The 23,558-nt window shown below is 41.3% G+C and overlaps 1 long non-coding RNA gene across 1 annotated transcript; it reads right to left on the bottom strand.

Moving 5' to 3' along the window:
• Nucleotides 1-1,564: 1,564 nt before the first annotated feature.
• On the bottom strand, nt 1,565-22,236 carry LOC125103216 (uncharacterized). Its single transcript, XR_007128322.1, has 3 exons — nt 21,926-22,236; nt 20,743-21,257; nt 1,565-1,831 (listed from the first exon to the last, which is right to left on the bottom strand). It is a non-coding gene; the product is annotated as an uncharacterized LOC125103216 (long non-coding RNA).
• Between the last annotated feature and the right edge of the window lie 1,322 nt (nt 22,237-23,558).

Here is a 23,558-nt window from a genome sequence, read left to right as displayed (position 1 = left end):
GCACATGTTCTCCCTGATGATGTTTAAATTGCTCAATCTTTAGCCTGAGCCAGGGGGCGGCTTCTTCGGGTTGGCTCCTGAGTCCTTCTGTTGTGTCTTAGTAAATGAGTTGTCTTTGCCATCTTCCCTTCTTCCTTCATTTCTGATCCGAGAAGATATTCCAGGTTTCTCCTGTACATTTCCTGACCCAGATCTTGAATCAATCATTTCTCCAAGGAGCACTTTCCTTCTAGTGGGAATTGAAATTGCAGGATCACCATCTGTCTGCTGAAGATATTCATTGCTGGGAGGTTCATCATTATTTTCTTGGCTATTTCTGTAGACAGAACTAGAAAATTGTTTTAGAAGAAGTTTAAAAAATTTTTAAAAGATAAAATACATCATGAGAATATATTGAAGCTCCAATTCAAATGTAGGAGTAAATGGCTTACTTAGCCTCTTGTATCTTAAATATGGCCTTTTTCCTGCACCGATAAAACTGGTCGTCAAGGACACTGGAAATGATAGAATTAGAATATCTCATCATTATTCACTTGCTTTATCCTGCAATAGACCCATAACAGTCTTAGAGAAACAATGCCACTGCTCTCCATTCCCAGACAATACGAATACTGAAACTAGTGTTAAGATTTATTTCCTCTTTGTGTTTTGTCCTTATGGTATATCCCACTGGGAGTGTATTGTTGAATTATTGTGTTTTAAAGCCTCTCGGAATAGTTCTTTGTCTGTGCATCTTTCAGAATGTGGTTCTGAGAAGTCTGCGGAGGACTGAGCCAGAACAGAGGTAAAGGACTTGCCTACAGAAGGACCATTATCCTTCTCCCAAGAACCAAATGCTCTCACAGCCAGCTAATTTTATCCTCCTGCTTCCTTCATGTAGTTCCCCTAACTTCCAGCCACCCCCGACCCCCAGTACCTATCTTCAAACTTGGCTCCTCCAACGCTGCATTCTAATATCCCAGTGATCAGGTCCCTGGGCCATAGGAATCTCTACCCCCTATTTGGGGATGTGAATCAAGATTTACAAAAACATTTTCACACACCTTTAAAAAAATTTTTTTTAAATAGATGTTATTTCTTTAGGAACCTTTAGGTTCCCAGTAATGTTGAACAGAAGGTACAGAGTATTTCCATATATTTCCTGTCCCCATTCATGCATGTCCTTCCCCTTACAACATCACCCACAGAATGGTGCATTTGTTTCAACAGATGAACCTACAGTGACACATCATTACAGCCCAAAGACTATAGTTTCCATTATGGTGTCCATAGGTGGTGTCCTTTCTATGGGTTTGGACAAATGTTATAATAGCACATATACATTATTATAGTATCATATAGACTAGTTGCACTGTCCTAAAAATCCTTTGTGCTCCTCCTAGTCATCCCTCCCTCCTGTTCACCCCAGGCATCCACTGATTTTTTTTTTAAAATATTTTATTTATTTATTTGAGACAGAGATCACAAGTAGGCAGAGAGACAGGCAGAGAGAGGGGAGGAGGCAGGCTCCCTGCCAAGCAGAGAGCCCAATACTGGGCTCTATCCCAGAACCCTGGGATCATGACCCAAGCCAAAGGAAGAGGCCTTAACCCACTGAGCCACCCAGGCACCCCCATCCACTGATTTTTAACAGTTTCTGTAGTTTTGCCTTTTCCAAAATTTTGTGCAGCGGGAACCATACCGAACATGGCCATTTCAGATTGTTTTCTTCCACTTAGTAACATGCATTTAATTTTCCTTTACATCTTTTCACAGCTTGATAGTTCATTTCTTCTTAGTGCTGAATAATGTTCCATTGTCACCACGTGTCACAGTTCATTTATCCATTCACCTGTTGAAGGACATATTGGCAGCTTACAGATTTTGGCAACTATGAATAAAGCTACTGTAAACATCAGCATACAGGCTTTGTGTGAACATAAGTTTTCACTCTTTTGAGAAAATGTCAAGGAGCATGATTGCTGGGTTATATGGTAACAGCACATTCAGTTTTGAAAGAAATGGCCAAACATGTTCCAAAGTGGCTGAGCCATTTGGCGTTGCCACCAGCCTCCAGTAAGGGATTCTGTGGCCCCACATCCTTGCCAGGATTTGATGTCGTCAGTGCTTTGGATTGGGGCCATTCTGTTGGGTGTCTAGTGATTGCTCATTGTTTGAATTTGCATTTCTCAGATGACATATGACATGGAGCATCTTTTCACACGCTTATTTGCCACCTGCCATCTTCTCTCTCTCTCCTTTTGGTTCGGTGTCAAGATCTTTGGGTCATGTTCTTATTGTGGAGTTTTAAGTGTTCCTTGTACATTTTGAAGATCCTTTATCAGGTATAGCTTTTGCAAATATTTTCTCCCCCAGCCTGTGGCTTATCTTTCCATTCCCTGGACAGTGTCTTTGGCAGAGCAGGAAATGTTAATGATAATGAAGTCCAGCTCTTCAGTTCTTTCTTTCATGGATCATGTATTGGTGTTGTATCTAAAATATTATCACCAACTCCAAGGTCATCTGGATTTCTCCTTTGTTATCTTCCAGGGGGTTTACAGGTTTGCCTTCTACATTTAGGTCTGTGATCTACTTGGAGTTAATTTTTGGGTAGGATGTAATGACTGTGTCTAGAATTTTTTTTTTCCGTTGTGGGTTTTTTTTTCCGTTGTTCCAGAACCATCTGTTGAAAAAACTATCTTTGCTCCATTGTATTGCCTCTGCTCTTTTGTCAAAAATCAGTTGACTGTATTTCTGGGGGTTTATTTCTAGGCTCTCTAATCTGTGCTATTGATTTACTTGTCTATCTTTTTCTCCGAAACCACACTGTCTTGATTACCATAGCTTTATAGTAAGTCTTGAAGTTAGGTAGAGTACAGGCCTCCAACTTTGTTCTTCAGTATTGTGTTGCTTGGTCTAGGTCGTGTGCCTCTCCATATAACCTTTAGAATCAGTTGCTCTCTCCACAAAAACAAGGACTGTAATTAGGGCTGCACTGAATCTATAGATCAAGTTGGGAAGAACTGATATGTTGACAATACTGCGTCTTCCCATTCACGAGCATTGAAACATCTCTCCATTTATGTAATTCTTTGGTTCCTGCACCTTTGATGCAGTAATTTCATTTCCTTTTTTAAATGATTTTATTTATTTGAGAGAGAGATCACAAGTAGGCAGAGAGGCAGGTGGGGGAGGGTGAAAGCAGGCTTCCTGCTGAGCAGAGAGCCCGATGTGAGGCCCAATCCCAGGACCCTGAGACCATGACCTGAGCTGAAGGGAGAGGCTTAACTCACTGAGCCACCCAGGCACCCCGGTAATTTCATTTCTGATAAGTAAGTCACCTAAAAAAGGGGAAAAAATATATGCAGCATTGATTTTAATAATTTGTGGACAAGATAATTCTGAAACTTTAAAACGAATACAAAATTTCCTAGGGAACATATTTAAAATGTAGACTTTTTTTTTTTTAATTAAAAAAGGAATCTAGGCATTTTATTTTGTATTTTTCATTCGGTAAGTAAAATGTAGATTGTATTTGTGGCTTTAAAGTATATTTCCCTGAACATTAATTAGGATGAGCACCTTCTCATATGTCTGTTGGCTATTTTATTTCCTTCTTTGTGAAGTGTCCCTTTATACAGGAATTTTTCTCATTTGTTTTCTGAGTTCTCAATTTTTTCCTTATTAATTCATAAGAATTTTAATATATTCAAGATCCTAGACTGACTTTCAGATAATACATGTTGCAAATATTTTTTTTCTATTCTGTGTTTTGTGCTTTTAGTCTCTTTATGATGTCTTTTGATTAACAGAATTCCTAATTTTATTAAAGTTAAAATTAGCAAGTTTCTCTTCCATGAATAAGAAATTCTTCACTACTTTTGGATTGTTGACATTTTCCCATCTTTCATACGCTTTATAATTTTGCTTTTTGCATTTTGATCTCTTATCTACTGGGACTCAATTTTTATGTATGATATGAATGAGGGTTCACTTTTACTTTTTTCTGTATGGATTACTACTCATCCCAGGAGTATCATTTGAAAAACTCAATTTCCCCTCACTGATACACAAAGCCACAGCAGTCACGTATCAACTTTCTATATGACCATTTATCTGTTTCTGGGTTCTCTATTCTAGTCTATCTGTCTGTTTTCAGTCCTGGCATCAGTACCACACTATCTAATTCCTGTAGCTTTATAACATATGGAAGGACAAATTCACCCCTTGTGTTTTCCTTCAAGAGTGTTTTCATTATTTTTGTATCCTTTGCATTTCCTTATAGTTTAAAGCAGTGAATCAATCTTAATAGATAATCTGACCTAATTGTTATTAGGACTGAAAGGACTACAGCTTCATTTAGGGAGAATTGACATATTTGATACCAAATCTTTCAACCCATGAACATGGTATGGTACAGCTTTCCATTTATATGGGTCTTCTTTAATGTTCAATAAAGTCTTATTATTTTCTCTATAAAGATCTTTTGCGCCCACGTGTGCGTGCACACACACACACACACAAGATCTTTTCCACATCTTTTGTTAGATTTATTCTTAGGTCTGCTGTATGTTCAAGTTAGAAGTATCTTTTTTCTTTATTTTCTGGTTTGCAGCTAGCACATGAAGTACAAGTAAATGGTGTGTGTTAATTTTGCATCTGGCAACCTTGGTGATTCTTTTATTAATTCTATAATTGAGCTGTATAGTTTTTTGCATTTTCTATATATGTTATCATATCACTTACAAATGATGACAGTTTTGTTTCTTACTTTCCAATCTTAATACCTTTTATTTCTTTTTCTTGTCTTACTACTTCAGCTTGAACCTCTGATGGATAGAAGTGATGAGAGTGGATATCCCTGTCTGATCCCAAACAGAGGGAAACCTTTCATTTTTAAAGAATTTTTAGATATCCTGAAAAACATAAGAAAGTTTCCTTCTAGTAGTTATTTTAAAGTATTTTCTAAATTGTTCTTATAAATGGGTGCAGAATTTTATCAGTGTTTTAATCTATCAAGAAAATATGATGTATCTTCCCTAAGAATATAATGGTTAATTATATCAGTTGATTTGTCTAATGTTGTCACCCTGTATTCTTTTTTTTTTAAGTTTTTTACTTATTTATTTGACAGACAGATATCACAAGCAGGCAGAGAAGCAGGCAGAGAGAGGGAGGGGGAGCAGGTTCCCCGCCAAGCAGAAAGCCCGATGCAGGGCTCAATCCCAGGATCCTGAGATCATGACCTGAGCTGAAGACAGAGGCTTTAACCCACTGAGCCACCCAGGCACCCGATGTCACCCTGTATTCTTAGGACAAGCCTAAGTTGGTCATGATGTGTTGTCCTTTTTTAAAACATTGTTGGGAACAAATATATCAATGGATTTGATTTTTGTAGGAATTCACATTTTTACACATTAATTTGCTTAGCAAATATTTATTGAGCACCTACAATGTGCCAGGCACAGTTCCACATCCACAAAACAAACCAGGGTCCTTGCTCTCTTGAAGTGTAAATTTTAGCAGGGAGAGACATAAAAGAATAACTGAACAAAATTCAAAAGTCTTATGCAGCGTGTTAGAAGATGAAAAGTACTATGGAATAAGGAAAAATGGAACAAGGGATAGAGGACAGGGAGATGTGAAGATGGTTTGGGAGGATGTAGTGCAACAGGGTGATAAGAACAGGTCTTGCAGAAAAGACAACAGCTAAGAAAAGAGTTAAAAGAGAAAAGGGGTATTAGCTCTGTGGCTATCTGGTGGAAAATATTTAGGAATAGGGAAGGGAAAGGGTAAGTTTAAAGGTCAGTGTGGCTGGACTAGAGGGAGCAATGGGAGTACCAGTAGGTGACCAGGTCAGAATGTTGAAGGGCTAGATCATGTGGGGTTCTGTCAACTCCTGAAGGGTTTTGGATTCTCTGAGTGACCTGGGGAGCCATTGAAGAGTTTCAGGCAGAGACTTGATGTGATCTGACCTGCACCTTAAAAGGGCCACTCTGGCAGCTGAGTTGGAAATAGACTATAAGTTAGTAAGCTTGGAAATAGGGAGACCAGTTAGGAGGCTATTACAGTAATCCAAGAAGGAGATGGGGGTGGTTCTGGGAAGGGTGATAGCAGTGGCAGTAGTAAGCAGTGGTTAGATTCTGGATATATTTTGAAGGTTGAGGCTACAGGATTTCCTGAGGGATTATATGTGAGATGTAAGGACTCGGGAGGAGGATAAAATTGGCTTCAATTTTTTTTTCACATGTGTCACTGGAAATGCACACATTAATGCACATTTGGCAGATAAAAATCTCAGGTTCCTTTTGGTACATGTTGATTTTAAGGTTTTTATTAGACAGTCAAGTAGCATTGTCAACTAGGTAGTTAAATCTTGAAATTGAAAGAGAAGTCTGGGCTGCAAATATAAATTTGGGAGTATTAATGGTACTTAATACTCTGCTTATAAATGGTATTTATAATCAGCTTATAAATGGTATTTAAAATAAATTGTCCAGATGAGATTGCCAAGAAGTAAGTGTACATAAAAATAAGAAGAGAGGGACCAAGGATTCACTCTGAAGAACCCCGACATTAGGAGTTTGGGGTGAAGAGGAGGAATCTGCAAAAGAGACAGGGAATGAGGAAACAGTGAGGCAGATGGTGAAGTAGGTACCTGTTCTGTCCTCGAAGTCAAAGAAAAAGGTGTTCCAAGATGAAAGAAAAAAATGCACTCTTCCTCTGTCAAATGCTATCAATGGGTTCAGAAAGATGAGGGCAGAGGTTGGCCATTTGATTTAGCAAGGTCATAGATGACCCCCACAAGCACTGTTTCAGAGGAGTGGTAGGAGAAAAGCATGAGTGAGAAGAGAGTAGATGGGAGTGATTTGGGGCAAAGAGAGGGATTTTTCCCCTAGGATAGAGAAATAAGCATATGTTTGCACGCTTATGGAGATAACCTGGTAAGGAGAAAAAATCAAATATATAACAAGGAGGGGAGAATTGATAAAGCAATGCCCTTACATAGAAGAGATGGGTAGGATATAGTGCACAAATGGAGGGATTGTGCTTAGACCTAGGAGCATGGATAAGTTCATTATATTAATAAGCAGGACGTTTGTGGGTGCAAAGAAGAGTCTTATAGGAAATGAGTTGGGTGGCAGAGGTCTCTGGAAATTCTTTTGTGATTTATTTCAAATTTCTCAGTGAAGTAAGAAATGAGGTCATTAGGTTAGGTTCAAGAGTTTCAAAAATTTTAGAACAAATTTGTTCATATTTTCTTATTATTTGTAAAATACTATAGCATTGGTGGTGGAAACTCATTTCCATTTCTGTTATTGGTTGCCCCTTTTTTGTTGCTATTCTTAATGCATTTCACTGGACATTTGTCACTGTTGTATTTTTTTTCAAAGAACCATGTTCTTGCATTATCGATTCTCTTATGAGTTCCCCATTTATTGTCTATTTTACTTACTGCTGTACTTTATTTCCTTCCTTGTAGTTTTTTGTGTGGGAAGAGGATATTTTGCTAATTGTTTGATAATTTCTTGTGACAAATGCTTAGCTCATGAAATTCAAGTGCTTTCTTATCTAATATATATTTAAGATTTAAAATTTTCCTTTATAAAATATGTTAACTGCATTTCACAAGCAGCTAAACATATACTAGTATTACAATCACTCAGTTCAAAATATTATCTAATTTCTATTTTATAGTTCCTTCTTGATTTACTTTTTTATTAACATATGATGTATTATTTGTTTCAGGGGTAGAGGTCTGTGAATCATCAGGCTTACAAAATTCACAGCACTCACCATAGCACATACCCTCCCCAATGTCCATAACTCAGCCACCCTACCCCTATCCCACCACCCTCCAGCAACCCTCAGTTTGTTTCCTGAGATTAAGAGTCTCCTATGGTTTGTCTCCCTCCCTGGTCCCATCTTGTTTCATTTTTTCCCCTCCTTACACCCCACTACTTCCCCACCCTGCCTCTCAAATTCTTCATATCAATGAGATCATATGATAATTATCTTTCTCTCGTTGACTTATTTCACTCAGCATAATACCCTCCAGTTCCATTCACATCATTGCAAATGGCAAGATTTAGGGGGTTTTGATGGCTGCATAGTATTCTATTGTGTGTGTGTGTGTGTGTGTGTGTGTGTGTGTGTACACACATATATGTATACATATATATATACATTGTGTGTGTGTGTATATATATATATATATATATATATATATATATATCACATCTTCTTTACCCATTAATCTGTTGATAGACATTTAGTTTCATTCCATAGTTTGGCTATTGTGGACATTGCTGCTGTAAACATTTGGGTGCATGTGTCCCTTCAGATCACCATATTTGTGTCTTTAGGATAAATACCCAGTAGTACAATTGCTGGGTCATAGGGTAGCTCTATTTTCAAATTTTTGAGGAACCTCCATACTGTTTTCCAGAGTGGCTGCACCAGCTTGAATTCCCACCAACAGAGTAGGAGGGTTCCCCTTTCTTCACATCCTCACCAACACCTGTTGTTTACTGACTTGTTAATTTTAGCCATTCTGACTGGTGTGAGGTGATATCTCACTATGGTTTTGATTTGTATTTCCCTGATGCCGAGTGATGTGGAGCACTTTTTCATGTGTCTGTTGGCCATTTGGATGTCTTCTTTGCAGAAATGTCTGTTCATGTCTTCTGCCTATTTCTTGATTGGATTATTTGTTCTTTGGGTGTTGAGTTTGATAGGTTCTTTATATATTTTGGATGTTAACCCTTTATCTGATATGTCATTTGCAAATATCTTCTTCCATTTTGTCAGTTGTTTTTTGGTTTTGTTGACTGTTTACTTTGCTGTGCAAAAGTTTTTTATCTTGATGAAGTACCAGTAGTTCATTTTTGCCCTTGCTTCCCTTGACTTTGGTGATGTGTCTAGGAAGACGTTGCTGTAGCTGAGGTCAAAGAGGTTGCTGCCTGTGTTCTCCTCAAGGATTTTGATAGATTCCTGTCTCACATTCAGGTCTTTCATCCATTTTGAGTCTATTTTTGTGTGTGGTGTAAGGAAATGGTCCAGTTTTATTCTGCATGTGGCTGTCCAATTTTCCCAACACCATTTGTTGAAGAGACTGACTTTTTTCCATTGGACATTCTTTCCTGCTTTGTCAAAGATTAGTTGACCATAGAGTTGAGGGTCTATTTCTGGGCTCTCTATTCTGTTCCATTGATCTATGTATCTGTTTTTGTGCCAGGACCATACTGTCTTGATGATGAGAGCTTTGTCCAGATAAGAGTTCATGAAGGAGCAAGTAAAATACTAAAACTTCCGGTGGCAACAACCCCAGGAAAATATGCTTTAGCCAAATCAGAAGAGATCCCGAATTGTGAGGGGGGAGTAAGAGGATAAAAAGGGGTTCAGAAAGAAAGAAAAAAAAAAGAAACTATTAAAAAAAGAAAGCCGATAAAGAAAAAATATAAAAAGAGGAAAAAAATATATATATTAGATAAACTATTTAAAAAACGTTAAAAAAAGAAAACGGTAAAAGTTAAAAAAAATTCAGCAGAAGAAGAGAAAAAGAAAAAAAAATTGAAAAAGAAAAAAAATTTAAATTAACTGCAAGGCTAAAAAATCATGGGGAGAAAGCCATGAGTTCCGTGCTTTGCTTTCTTCTCCTCTGGAATTCCGCCGCTCTCCTTGGTAGGTGAACTTGGTCCTGGCTGGGTTTCCCGTTGATCTTCTTGCAGAAAGTGGTTGATTTTCTGTTTCTGGAATTGCTGTTCTTCTTCTCTTCAATCTCCCGTTGGATTTGTAGGTGTTTGCAATCTTTAGATAAGCTATTTAGCTGATCTCCCACTACCCGAAGTAGTCTCAGCCTGCTACTTCTCCGCCATCTTGACTCCTCGATGATGAGAGCTTTGTAATAGAGCTTAAAGTCTGGAATTGTGATGCCACCAACTTTGGTTTTCTTTTTCAACATTCCTCTGGCTGTTTGGGGTCTTTTCTGGTTCCAAATAAATTTTAGGATTATTTGTTTCATTTCCTTGAAAAAAATTGATGGTATTTTGATAGGGATTACATTAAATGTATAGATTGCTTTAGGTAGCATGGATATTTTCACAATATTTGTTCTTCCAATCCATGAGCATGGAATGGTTTTCCATTTCTTTGTGTCCTCTTCAATTTCTTTCATGAGTACTTTATAGTTTTCTGAGTACAGTTTCTTTGTCTCTTTGGTTAGGTTTATTCCCAGGTATCTTATGGTTTTGGGTGCAATTGTAAATGGGATCGACTCCTTAATTTCTCTTTCTTCTATCTTGCTGTTTGTGTATAGAAATGCAACTGATTTCCGTGCATTGATTTTATATCCTGACACTTTACCGAATTCCTGTATGAGTTCTAGCAGTTTCAGAGTGGAGTCTTTGGGTTTTCCACATAAAGTATCATATCATCTGCAAAGAGTGAGATTTCAACTTCTTCTTTGCTGATTCAGATGCCTTTTATTTCTTTTTGTTGTCTGATTGCCAAGGCTAGTACTTCTATTATATGTTGAATAGCAGTGGTGAGAGTGGACAGCCTTGCCCTGTTCCTGAACTTAGGGGGAAAGCTCTCAGTTTTTCCCCATTGAGAATGATATTCACGGTGGGTTTTTCATAGATGGCTTTGATGATATTGAGGTATGTACCCTCCATCCCTACACTGTGAAGAGTTTTGATCAAGAAAGGATGCTGTATGTCCTGGAAGCTTTTTATCTCTCCTTCTATTTTCAATGAGAGCCTAGCTGGATATAGTATTCTTGGCTGCATGTTTTTCTCATTTCGTGCTCTGAATATATCATGCCAGTCCTTTCTGGACTGTCAGGTCTCTGTGGATAAGTCTGCTACCAATCTAATATTTTTACCATTGTATGTTACAAACTTCTTGTCCTGGGCTGCTTTCAGGATTTTCTCTTTGTTGCTAAGACTTGTAAGTTTTGGGACTCCTGGGTGGCTCAGTTGGTTGGACGACTGCCTTCGGCTCAGGTCATGATCCTGGAGTCCCGGGATCGAGTCCCACATCGGGCTCCCGGCTCCGCGAGAGTCTGCTTCTCTCTCTGACCTTCTCCTTGCTCATGCTCTCTCTCACTGTCTCTCTCTCAAATAAATAAATAAAATCTTTTAAAAAAAAAAGACTTGTAAGTTTTACTGTTAGATGACGGGGTGTGGACTTATTTTTATTGATTTTGAGGGGTGTTCTCTTTGCCTCCTGGATTTTGATGCTTGTTCCATTTGCCATATTGGGGAAATCATCTACTATAATCCTCTCCAATATACCTTCTGCCCCTCTCTCTCTTTCTTCTTCTTCTGGAATCCCAATTATTCTAATATTGTTTCATCTTACGGTATCACTTATCTCTTGAATTCTCCCCTCGTGGTCCAGTAGTTCTTTGTCTCTCTTTTGCTCAGCTTCTTTATTCTCCATCATTTGGTCTTCTATATCACTTATTCTCTCTTCTGCCTCATTTATCCTAGCAGTAAGAGCCTCCATTTTTTATTGCACCTCACTAATAGCTTTTTTTATTTCAACTTGGTTAGATTTTAGTTCTTTTATTTCTCTGGAAAAGGGATTTTATTTCTCCAGAAAGGGATTCTCTAGTACCTTCCAGGCTTTTTGGAGCCCAGCTAGCACCTTGATAATTGTCATTCTGAACTCTAGTTCTGACATCTCACTAATGTCTGTATTGATTAGCTCCCTAGTGGTTGGTACTGCCTCTTGTTCTTTTTTTTTTGAGGTGAGTTTTACTGCCCTGTCATTTTATCCAGATAAGAATAGATGAATGAGAGAACAAAATACTAAAAGGGTAACAATGACCCCAGAAAATATACACTAATCAAATGGGAAGAGACCCAAAACCGGAAAAGGAGGAAAAAAATAAATAATATCTATATCTATATATCTATATATTAGACTGGTGAATAGAACAGAGCCACACACTTGATTTTGGGTGTATTTTGGTCTGTTAGAAGAAACTGCCTCTCAAAATTTTAAAGAATTAAAAACTTACATACATACAAAAATAAGGGTAAATATGATGAAGGGATGGAATATGACTGTAAAGATGAAAATTTTAAAATATTCTAAAAAAGGAATTGATAAGAAATCAGTTGAAAAGAGAGGAAAAAAGGAAAGAATGTCTTCAGGCTGGAGACTCGAACAAAGTCATGTGCTAGATTTATTTTGATTTGTTAGAAGAAACTGTATCCCAAAATTTTAAAGAAAGTAAAACCATTATGTATACAAAAATATGGTTAAATACAATGAAGGGATAGACTATGAGTATAACAAAAATTAAAGATTTTTAAAAAGGTATTGATAAGATAAAATAGTTTAAAAAAACATTAAAATAGGAAAAGAGAATTTTTTTAAAAAATAGAATAAGAAAAAAATTAAAATTAAATAAATTTAACTTTGAAAAACCATGAATTCTATGTGCTATATTGCCATAGCTTGGAAGATCTGAAGTTCTCATTGGTCTGTGAACTTGGTCTTGATGTTCTTGCTGATCTTCTGCAGGAGGGGCCTGTTGCTGTGATTCTCAAATGTCTGCCTGAGGCAAAATTGTACCACCCTTGCCAGCAGCCGGGCTAAGCAATCTGCTCGGGTTCGCACTCCGGAGGTTTTGTTCCCTGAGCGCTTTCCGTAGAGCTCTGGAGGGCGGGAATAAAGATGGCGGCCGCCTAGTGTTTGGCCAGAGGAGCTGAGAGCTTGGGGCCCCACTGCTCCGTGCGCCCTCAGAGAAAAGCCGTTAATCCCTACCATCTCCCTGGTCTCTGGCCATGCCCTGTTTGGGCCGAATCCGAGCACATGACAGGAATCCGCTCCAAACCCAGCAGATTCCTGTCGTGTGCTCCTGAGCTACTTCTCCCAGAGGAGGATGGTGAGTCTCCCGGATTTGCCACTTGTGGGGTCCCTGCTCAGAGAGCAGTGGCCCCAACTGTGCCTCGGGTCACGGTTTTAGGTAACCCCAAGCTGAGAGCCCCCTTCTCGACTCTGTCTCTGCCGCAGCCTCCCCCACTCTGATACCTGGGGGCTCTGCCACACTCAGAAGCCCCTGGTCTTTCTGTGACCCCGCAGGTCCTGAGATCACACTGTCCCCACGAGGGCTCCATCCCCGCTTAACCTCTGGAGCTACGTCCCTCAGTGGAGCAGACTTCTAAATATTCTGATTTCAGGCCCTGTGGATCTCTCACTTGCCGATAAGTGACTGAAGGAGCCTCCCTCCCCACCCCCTGCCCCCCATCTCTCTTCCCATATATCACCTCGGACTCAATTCTCTGCTCCTCCTACCTTCCAGAAAGTGGTCGTTTTTCTGTTCCTAGAATTGCTGCTCTTCTTCTCTTGGATCTCCTGTTGAGTTTGTCGGTGTTCAGAACTCTTTGATAACTGTCTAGCTGCACTCCCTGGACCCAACGATACTAGGTCTCCTATTACGCCGCCATCTTGCTCCTCCTCCCCAGCCTATAGTTCCTTCTTTAATCCACTTACTACGTGGAGGTGTGTGTGTGTGTTTTTTTAATTTCCACTCGTTCTTATTATTGATTTTTTGCTTAATTACATTGCAGTTGGAACCAAGCTCTGTAAAATTTCACTTCTTCAAAATTTGTCAGGGCTTACCATGTGAACTTCTGTTTGGTCCTTTGCTATAAATGTTCTACATGTGCCAGGAAAAATTATGTACCCTGCAGTTGGTGGGACAGTTTTCTGTCTATGTTCATTAGGTCAAGTGTGTTAATAAGGCTATTAAAATCTTCTGTAGCTTATCTAATTCTTACATGCTAAATTTATGAAATACAGAGAGGTCTATGCGAAAACCTCCTGCTAAGACTGGAATTACCTCCTTTTTCCTTACATTTCTGTCAATATGTTTTCTTATACTTTGAGATTAGAAGATTAAGTTATACTGTCAAAAATGCATTGGGGGGGCTGGGTGGCTCAGTGGGTTAAGTCTGCATTTGGCTCAAGTCATGATCTCAGGGTCCTGGGATGGAGCCCCGCATTGGGCTCTTTGCTCAGCAGGGAGCCTGCTTCCCCTGCCCCACCAGCCCCTCTGTCTATTTGTGATATCTCTCTCTCTCTCTCTGTCAAAATAAATAAAATCTTTTTAAAAAATAAATAATTAAAAAGATACATTTGGGGGTTGCCCAGGTGGCTCAATCAGTTAAGCATCTGACTCTTGGGTTTCAGCTCAGGTCTTGCTCTCAGGATCCTGGGATCGAGCCCCATGTGGGGCTGCACACACGGCAGGCAGGCTTAAAGATTCTCTCCTGTACCTCCCCCCAACTCACGCTCCTGTGCATATGCTCTCTCTGTCTCCAAAATAAATAAGTAAATCGTAAAAAAAGTGCATAAAAGGGCACTTAGTTCATTTATATTTAAATTAATTAGTAATACATCTTGACTTATAGCAACCATATTATTTTGTACTTTGTATATGTTCTACCCATTCTATAAAAGTCCTTACATACCTAATTAACAAATCCTAAAATTAATCAGTAGATTTAGCCTTCTCCAGACAATAGCAGAACCAGGAAACATAGAACACCTAAGCCTACATTCACCTGGCTCAGCAAATGCTCTCGGGGCACCAGAGGTTTAAACGTTTCAGGTTCCCATTTAGTCCTCTCGGTTCCTGTTTCTGTTTAGGTTTTAACTTGTTAATTTCTTATTCTTTTGTCAACTTATTCACGTTTTAATGACCTCGCTTGGCACCATATCAGTATCTTAAATTATACTCTACTGAACTTTATATAGCAAATATAAGAGCCCTTGGCCGATTTCATACAAGTGTTTTCCCACTATGTTTATGCTTTGTTTTTTTTATTTATTTTCCAACGCAGAGAGATGTCATGATTAAGTGTCTCAGAGCCTGGAGCATTGAGTGAGCACAGAGCGGGTCACAAAGTGGCAGTGCATTAAACATTTATTGGAGAAACTAATGCTCTTCATTATTATGTGATTGAACATGCCGCTCTTTTCCACTGTGAATTTGCCAATTTGCAGGCTCCAAAGTTAAGAAAGTTCCTCCGATCATTCATACACTTATTATAAGATAGTCTCTGGAATAAGAAAAATCAGTCAACAATTCTTAAATATAGTGTAGCACAAATACGGTGAAATTAATACAGACATTAACTTGATTTAGTCATCCTGGCCACATGCCAGGTCTCTGAAGAAACTGTATTGCTGAGGACTCACAAGCATGTTAACACCTTGGATTATGTTTTTCTGCACTCCTGAGGTGAGTTAATCATACTGGGAGACGAGCCTGTGTACTACCATAATCGTTACATTAATTTGCTTATTCAGAACTTTTTTCCAAACCCTTTCCAAGGACCTGGACCTGAGAAACACCAAACCAGTCTTAGGACATTAACCTGGCAAAGGGCTTGACTTCTGAGTGCCCTGTCAGCCTCCCCTCAATTTCTGTAATCCCTTCCACCAGTCCGTTTGCCACAGCCAAGCAGCAAGGGGAACAGTAAATCTCCATTTTAGTGACGGTGACTGGTACTCACAGTATGAGCTCTCTGGCTTCCAAAAGTCCCAGGAGCACGTTCCCCATTTGGTGAGGTATCCTATTTATACCAGTGACCTTCCCCACATTCAGAACTTGAACAGCTGCATAATATACATAACGGAATGGAAAGTAACATGACACACATTTCAAAGAGAAAATTGGAAAGGGATATGTCTCCAATGTTCCTTCCAGCTCTGAAAGGCTATGCTTCTTTGAGTCTATATAATAAAAATAACAAAGGGGCCAGCATGGGGCATGACCGAGGAGGCTGTGGTAGGGAAAATTATTCTGGCTTTCCAAAGTTGAAGCCTGAAACAAGGAAGGAAATGTTTAAAATGGATCCAGAAAAGTTTACTGAGCATGATTCTTAATGAACACTAATATCATTCTTTCTGATTTTGAAACAGTACATTTTGAAAGGTACCGATCGTTATACTTAACATATTTTTAAATAACTACAGATTTATTTATCAGTACCTTGAGATCCAGGCTCGTGTGTATGACTTTCTGTCTGCGGGGCCTAGTGCCACACCTGTAATTGTGAGGAATCCTTAGCACTCATGGAGTGCTTGCTGTATACACCACGCTGCTCAAGGGAGTGGGATTTCTGTGAAGGTAAGTAGAGTGCTCATAAGTAGAGTGGAGCCATTGGATTTTGTGACAGGAAAACAACATTTAGAGTGTAAAATGATTGTAGATCCTAATTTTAAAGTCAAATGAAGCAACCTCTTCTCCATCAACTGAAGACCTCCCTTGTCTGTCAGCCCAGTTGCACACTGAACTCACCTCTGGCCTACCTAACTGGAAAATCAAGGTCAAAGGCAAGGGCCCCCCTGCTTTGCCAGATACCTGCCTCCTTCCCGGCTTCCTACTCACCTGCGTTATACACCTCCATTAATTTGGAAGCAAACACGTGTTGCTAGCTCAGATTGCTACCATCGCTAGATGAGGCTCGGCAAGGCACAGACCCACAGTTGTATTATCCTTGTCCCTGAAACTCTCTCTCTTCCTAATAGTGTAGCAGGAAAGCAGTAATGTTATTTTGCTTTTATTAAACTGTTAACTGCTCAGGAGAAAACACAAAGAGCATACAAATATGTGAACATGTTCAAATGATTTGTAAGTAGGTTTATTTTTCTTTCAATATAGGAAAAACTTGGAAACTTATTTCTATCACACCCCACTCAGTTTAACTCACTAACCAATTTACGAAACAAGGTTTGTCTTCTCATTCTTCTCCCTCTCTACCTTTCTCCTCCTCCTCTCCCTCCCTTTCAGAGAATGCATGCTTTGATCAGAAGAACAGGAAAGTGACTTTAGCAATACGAAGTAAAAACTTATTTCCAGAATTCAAATGGAAACCCAGGTGGAAATGTGAGGAAGGAGTCCAGATTTGCTTACCCGTAAAACTTGGGGGTAGATTCTAGATGGACTGTAAGTCTCCTTCCAACTCTATAATTCTAAACTTTTTTGATATGAGTAAAAAAATGTGGAAAGGAGGAAAGACAGGTGTGCAAAAAGTTTGGAGCTACTTCAAGAGATAATTGTCATGTTCCATCTTTTTTTGTTTTTAAAGATTTTATATATTCATTTGACAGAGAAAGACACAGCAAGAGAGGGAACACAAGCAGGGGCAGTGGGAGAGGGAGAAGCAGGCTTCCTGCTGACCAGGGAGACTGATCCAGGGCTCGAACCCAGGACTCTGGGATCATGACCTGAGCCGAAGGCAGCCACTTAACTGACTGAGCCACCCAGGTGCCCCTGTCATGTTCCATCTTAACTACAGCAGTACAAGGAAGACCAGGAGGGACCAGGACCTAAAAGTGGGCTAGTTTCAGCCTATTCATTGGGTGAGAAAAAGCACTGGAGGAATATAGATAGGCATAGAAGCAAGCAGCGACTGAGCTGTCACTGGTTGGAAAATACCAAGTGGATACTGGAGGTTCTCTAGCCCAGAATCGATGAATCCCAAATGGCAGAGACTGGGAATCCAAGAGCCATGGTTTTCAGAGATCCAAGCAAAACAGAAAGAAGGTGACATGAGGGAAGCTGGCTCTGACTTAGGTAGACTGAAAACGATGGAATACACTGATAAAATTGGGTTAAAGGTGGACCTCTCGGCTTCAATAAGAGGAAAAGGCCAGTTTTCAAAAGTTGCCATGAGTAAAGGTAGTTAGAGGATACATTGTAGTCTACTGTGGTGAGTTAATGATGGCCACAAATCTGATAGCTCTTCCGCCAAGAGATGAGCCCTGTGTCCTCAACTCTTGAACCTCGGAAGACTTTTTCACTGATTTGACCAACAGAATAGGAAAAGATAACTATATTAGTTTCTTGGCCCAGGTTTTAAGCAACTGGCAGTTTCTACTTCCTGTCTCTTGACATGCCCACTCTTGGAAATCAGCTGCCATGTGGTAAGGAAGCCCAAGCATCCTATAAAGAGGGCTACAGGTAGAGACACCAAGGTCCCAGTCAATCCCAGTTGACTAGCTGACGGCCATCTTGGAAGTGGCTCTCCCAGCCCCAGCTGAGCTGCCCCAGCTGATGACAGCTGGAGACTAGCTGCCCCAACCAAGCCCTGCCTGACCTGTAGATTCATGAGCAAAATACATGTGTGTTGTTGTTGTAAGCAAACGAGTTGGGGGGTGATTTGTTATGCAGCAATAGGGAACATTCCTATTACTTCTATTTTGTAGGCAGTATGAAATGCATACATGGTTTTTACTCCCTGGAGGAAATCCAAAGAGAGTTTTCACTTTTATGGAAACAGTGAAAGTAGCACTCAGCATTGGTTTGGCAGCGAGCTGTTACAGAGACAGTGCCACCCACCACCCCCACCCCCTCCCCCAGAGCCCTGAACTGGGTCTGTGAGCATTTGGATTTTATCTTGATTTCTTTTGTGCATCCGTTAGCAAGATGTATCCTAAGGTATCAGAAAAGCCAAAGAAAGGTATTTTTTAGGTCTGGGGACACTCAAAAATGTTTCCAGACAAATTAATAGTAACTGCTTGTTCACTTTATACCATTTGGGCATAGGAAAGGCTTCATAGGAACACTCTACGTTTAGATGGTGGGGGGACCTTTTATCAGAAAATGGAGGGACCAAAACACAAACTAAAGTCTTTCTTCATGATTGAGTAGAAAATAGATGTTTTTCTGCTGAGAGGAATTCGGCTTTCAATTTCTTTTTCAAAATTATTTCTACACCCACTTTAAAGTGTTCATCTCTCTCCTGTTTTGCAAAGGCTCATCTGAGCCAACACATTGCATTTGGGCCTTCCGGTTTTGAGTGGGGTGGGGAGGTGTTAAAGAAGGCGGACTGTGGGAGGATTGACAAGTACAGGAATCTGTGTGGTGCTTCAGCGAGCTGCAAGGCAGGCAGATGAAGCTGGGCACCCATTACTAGCACATGGGCAGGGATGACTCTCTCCTTCCCCACCGCTGGAGGTCGGGCTGTCTTGTCCACCTGCTTCCCACCCCACTCCCCTAGTGACGGGAAATCTAGATGAGGCACTGGGAAGAGGGAAGAGAGACCAGAAAACCACAGGGGCTCTTTGTGGAGACCCTTGGGACCAGCTTTGGATGTGAGAGAATTAGATTGGAGAGAGAAGAGTGTGGCCATGTGCTAAGAGGAATCTCTTGGCATGATCTCTGAAAAGTCCAAATAAGACGATGGAGTCACTTTTTAAGTGTAGATCGTCCCCGACTTACAATGGTTCAACTCGACAGTGGTGCAAAAGTGATACGCATTCAGTAGAAACCATACTTGCGTTTTGGGTTTTAATAGTGATATACAGTGTGGCCCTCTCCCGTGATACAGGAGACGGGCAGCGAGACATGTGGGGGTGAACGACCACACATTCGCAACCACTCTGGCCCGCACAACCATTCCCTTTTATTGAGATGTTGAATACATTATACGAGATCTTCATGTCTTTAGTATCAAAAAGGCTTTGTGTTGGATGACCTGGCCCAACTGTAGACTCGTCTATGTATTCTGAGCACGTGTAGAGAAGTCCAGGCTGAGATCTGATGTTCAGGAGCTTGGGGGGCATTAAGTGCCTTTTTGGCTTATGATATTTTCAACTAGCGATGGGTTTATGTGGATGTGACCCCATGTTAAGTCAAGAAAGATCTGTGCCTTCACTTGCTCCTGGAATGTATCACCAGTCCAAGACTGGTCCCAGATATGGAAGTATTGTTAAACAGGAACCTGGTTTTAGAAGCTATGGTGATTCCCCATGGTCTTTCTGCTCTCCTTGTAAATTAGATGCAAAGTCCCTGAGCCCACACTTCACCTTCTCTGCATTTATATGCATTTTTGTTAATAAGCTGCCAAGAGTTACCACGTGTGTTTGACTAGTTGATTTGCTGGTATAGCGAACAAAACAACATGTGTTGGAAAACAAATACAAATGAAATACAACATGTGTTCTTAACATTCAATTGCACATGGAATCTCAAATTGAAAATATTTTGTAGGTGGTCTTAGGCAAGAAGCAGGGAAAAGTTTCTCGCTGGTCAGTAGTAACACAGACCACTATCTATCTCATACAAACCCAATTCTTGTGCTGAAGAGCGCCTTTCTTTTTGCTTCAAAATAACCACGAAGGGTGTTCTTGGAAATGGGGCTGAATAAGGTCCTTGCGGACAGAGATGGTTAATATGCTCCAAATATTGGTGGGTTCTCCTATAACACCCCACCTCCTTGCATTGGGTTGGGAGCCCCATGAGTATAGCTGGGCAAAGAACTTGAAATAAAAGTGATGGTTGTCACTCACTGCGCAGTTCAAGGCCAGTGAGTTGCCTCTATTTCTCCTTTCCCCTTTCACGGTCATCTGGAAGTTGGATGATACAGAAGGCCCAGCTCTAGCAGGGAAGCAACCCAGACCCCAGAGTCACTGCATGGATAAGGGCTGCTAAGGGAAGTGAGTATATGAAGTTCATTTTCATTATGTCAAGCCATTGAGAACTTGAGCTTTATTTGTCACTGAAACATAACCCAGCATCACCCTAACATGGTCCCTGAGGAAAATGCAGAACAGCTTCTTTTATCCTTCTTCCTAGAAAACCAGGTAGAGGCAGGAAAGCCTGTAGCTATGACTTTAGAAAGCACCCCAGGAAGGCTACCTCCCCATGTGGTGGGAGGTCAGTTGAGGGAAAGACACAATGAGGCAAGATAATTTTGTATCTGTTCACCCACCTCCTCAGAGATCCCCACTTACCTCCCAATGAATGCCTTTTGTGACCACCTTTTCGATAAACCTTACTGCGTGTACCCAGGGTTGAGCCTAGGCCAACTTCTGTGTTGCCTTCGAGAAAGACGTGGCAATATTTCTGACGAAGCCACCTGTCTCAATCTGTTCCGTGATGTCAACACTGCCTTTGCATCGATTTAATGGAGGTGGAAGATGTCCTGTGACACTAAGCTGCATCCAGTCCTCTCGGATCTTCTGGTCAAGGTCAGCTGATTCAGAGAAAAAGTGCTTCTGGGCTCTAAGCTCCCAGCATTTAAAACCGAGCGCTAGAACCAAGGGCTTAGGCAGAAGGACATTTCTTTTCATTTCGACGTAAATAATCAGTGGCAAATTCAAACCGATCGGATTTCAGAATCAATCCTTTTTACTTAAGACCAAAAACTCTCTTTAAAGATCCAACGAAATCACTGTACTGAATAATATACTTGAAAGTGCTTTAGGAGCCATTCATGTTCGTTGCCGTGCACAGAAATGCTCTCTTGCTGGTTTTAAAGGGATGGAGAAGACTCACCTTATTTTTCGAAAGACTGTTTAAAGCCCCCAAACAACTTAGAGTTACTGGCTTGCAGCTGGCTTTCTCATCGTTGCCTCTGCCTTTATCTGATAGAGCCGTGGCTGTCCCTCTCAGCCTTTCTCTCTTTCAATAGTGTGCAATCTGGTGATTATGGGACTTAATTTTTTTTAAGCACCAAAACCCAGCATTTGGCCCCTGGGTCTCTGTATTACCATCTAAGGACTCCTGGCAGACTGGAGCCATTTTTCCCTGACAGACCTTTAAATGATTCTTCATGCTTTTGTCACATAATTAAAATTAGATTACTTCAACTCCCTGCTGGCCGGCCTGAGTGGGGGCCCTTGTAAAGCCTCCAGCTGGCCCAGGGGCCTTTGAAAAGAGGAATATGGTCCAAACACACTCAGCTGCCGCCTCACCCCACCCCTGGCCCAGAGGCCATTGTGCTCCTTGCCAAAAGCAGGCAAGATTTACCCCGAGTTTATCAATGGTTGCTTATTTTCTAAAGGCTGGATTTTCTATCCAAAAGACTTGGAGTCAGAGATTGGTATGTTTGCTTTTAAGGATTCCAAGCTATTCTGGCCCCACCCCCCAGGTCCCCATGCCCCCCCCCCACTTCCCAGCACCCAGAGAGCTCACCTCTTAGTGCTTTGCCTGGCGGGGGTAGGGGGGATCTGCTGAAACGGATGGGCACCAGGAAGATCAAAGAGCCAAGCGTGTATATGGTCCAACATACTCGCTTCCAAATACTTGTTTGGCTTCTCAGCCAAGGCTGAATTCAGGATCCCTCCTCTTGGCACTCTTCTAGAAACCTCCACACCCCTCTGCCCCAGGACACTCCCTGAGGCTGCGTTTCTAAGGGCAGCAGCCTCAATTAGGTTTCTGCTCTCCATTGCAGACAGCACAAACAACTCTTCACCATACACCTACCCTTGCTGAGTTTCTGACATCTGTCTCTTCTCTCTCCTTCTCAAGTTCCCTAAAAAAAACAAACAAACAACAACAAAAAAAAAAAAAAACAGAGGCAGAACTCCCGTCCACCGTTTAGCCTCCACCCAGGAATCTCAGCTCCCTCTGCTAAAAGAACAGCTCTTGTGGGTCACTCTCGGTCTTTCTCTAGACAAATGTCTCCTCCCTCTCCTTGCCTGGGGTCCCTCTGCCCACCTCATCTGCCTGTTTTCCTGCCTCTCACCTGTCTACTACCTAGCTCATGGTGCAGCCACGGAACAGAGGGTCTGAATTTGATCAGGCATGGGCTAGGCCCCCGAGTTAGCAACTGATGAGGGCCGTGACCTCGAGTAAGTGACTTAGCCTCCCTGAATTTCATTTTCTTGTCATAAAATGAGGGATATGAATGCCCACCTCAAACAGCTGTAGAGGGGATTAGGAATAACGCAATGAGGCCTGGCCTACAGGCCATTGCTCTCACCCGGCTTCCCCACAGAGCCAAGAAATTGCACTCTTAGTGATTAAACACCGCCTCCCCTCTTTCTGTAAAAGGCAGTTAATCTCCCTAGTTTATTGATTACTCTAGTCTTGACGGCCTCCCAAGTAGGGTGAAGGTAGACATAACCGTATTTTCTGCCACAAAGACAGGAAGAGTCTGGTGTGTGTGGGTGTCTGCCTAACATTTACGGAGTATTTGCAATGTGCCCGGCATTGTGATCTGTGCTTTGCATGGACTCTGTTCAGTGGGGCAGCTTCTAGTATATTCCCATCTTCCCATCTCACAGGCAAGGAGACCAAGGGTTAGGGGTCATCAACTGGCAGAGCTGGGATTTGAACCCACGCCATTGGCCCCGGAGCCTGTGCGCTACGATCTCAGGGAGGCAGGGCGGTCGGTTCAGAAATAAGGATGCAGAGGATTTTGCAGGAAACGAGGATACAAAAGGCCCTACAAACCAGGAGACATCCTTTAGGGTCCTATTCCCACCACCCTGGGGAGGTCTCTCTGGACCCTCTGAGCCAGTGGTGCTCAACCAGGAGCCATGTTGTCCCCAGGAGACATTTGGCCATGTCTGGAGACATTTCTGGTTGCTCCAACTGGAAGAGGGGGAAGAGAGGGCGCCATGGCATCTACTGGGAAGAGGCTGGGGATTCTACTAAAACATCTTACAGGGCACAGGGGACTGTCCCCACATATACACATAAAGATTATCCAGCCTCAAGTGTCAATAGTGCTGAGGTTGAGAAAGCTTGCTCTCTATCCATGAACTATCTCCATTTCCTATTTCCTCCTCCCCCAAAAAAGGAGGGGAGAAGGAGCACCCCC

The sequence above is a fragment of the Lutra lutra genome, chromosome 6 (assembly GCF_902655055.1).
Source record: "Lutra lutra chromosome 6, mLutLut1.2, whole genome shotgun sequence".
Lineage (NCBI taxonomy): Eukaryota > Metazoa > Chordata > Mammalia > Carnivora > Mustelidae > Lutra > Lutra lutra.
The sequence above is the reverse complement of the archived record's forward strand: the minus strand, read 5'-3'. Positions and strand labels throughout refer to the sequence as shown.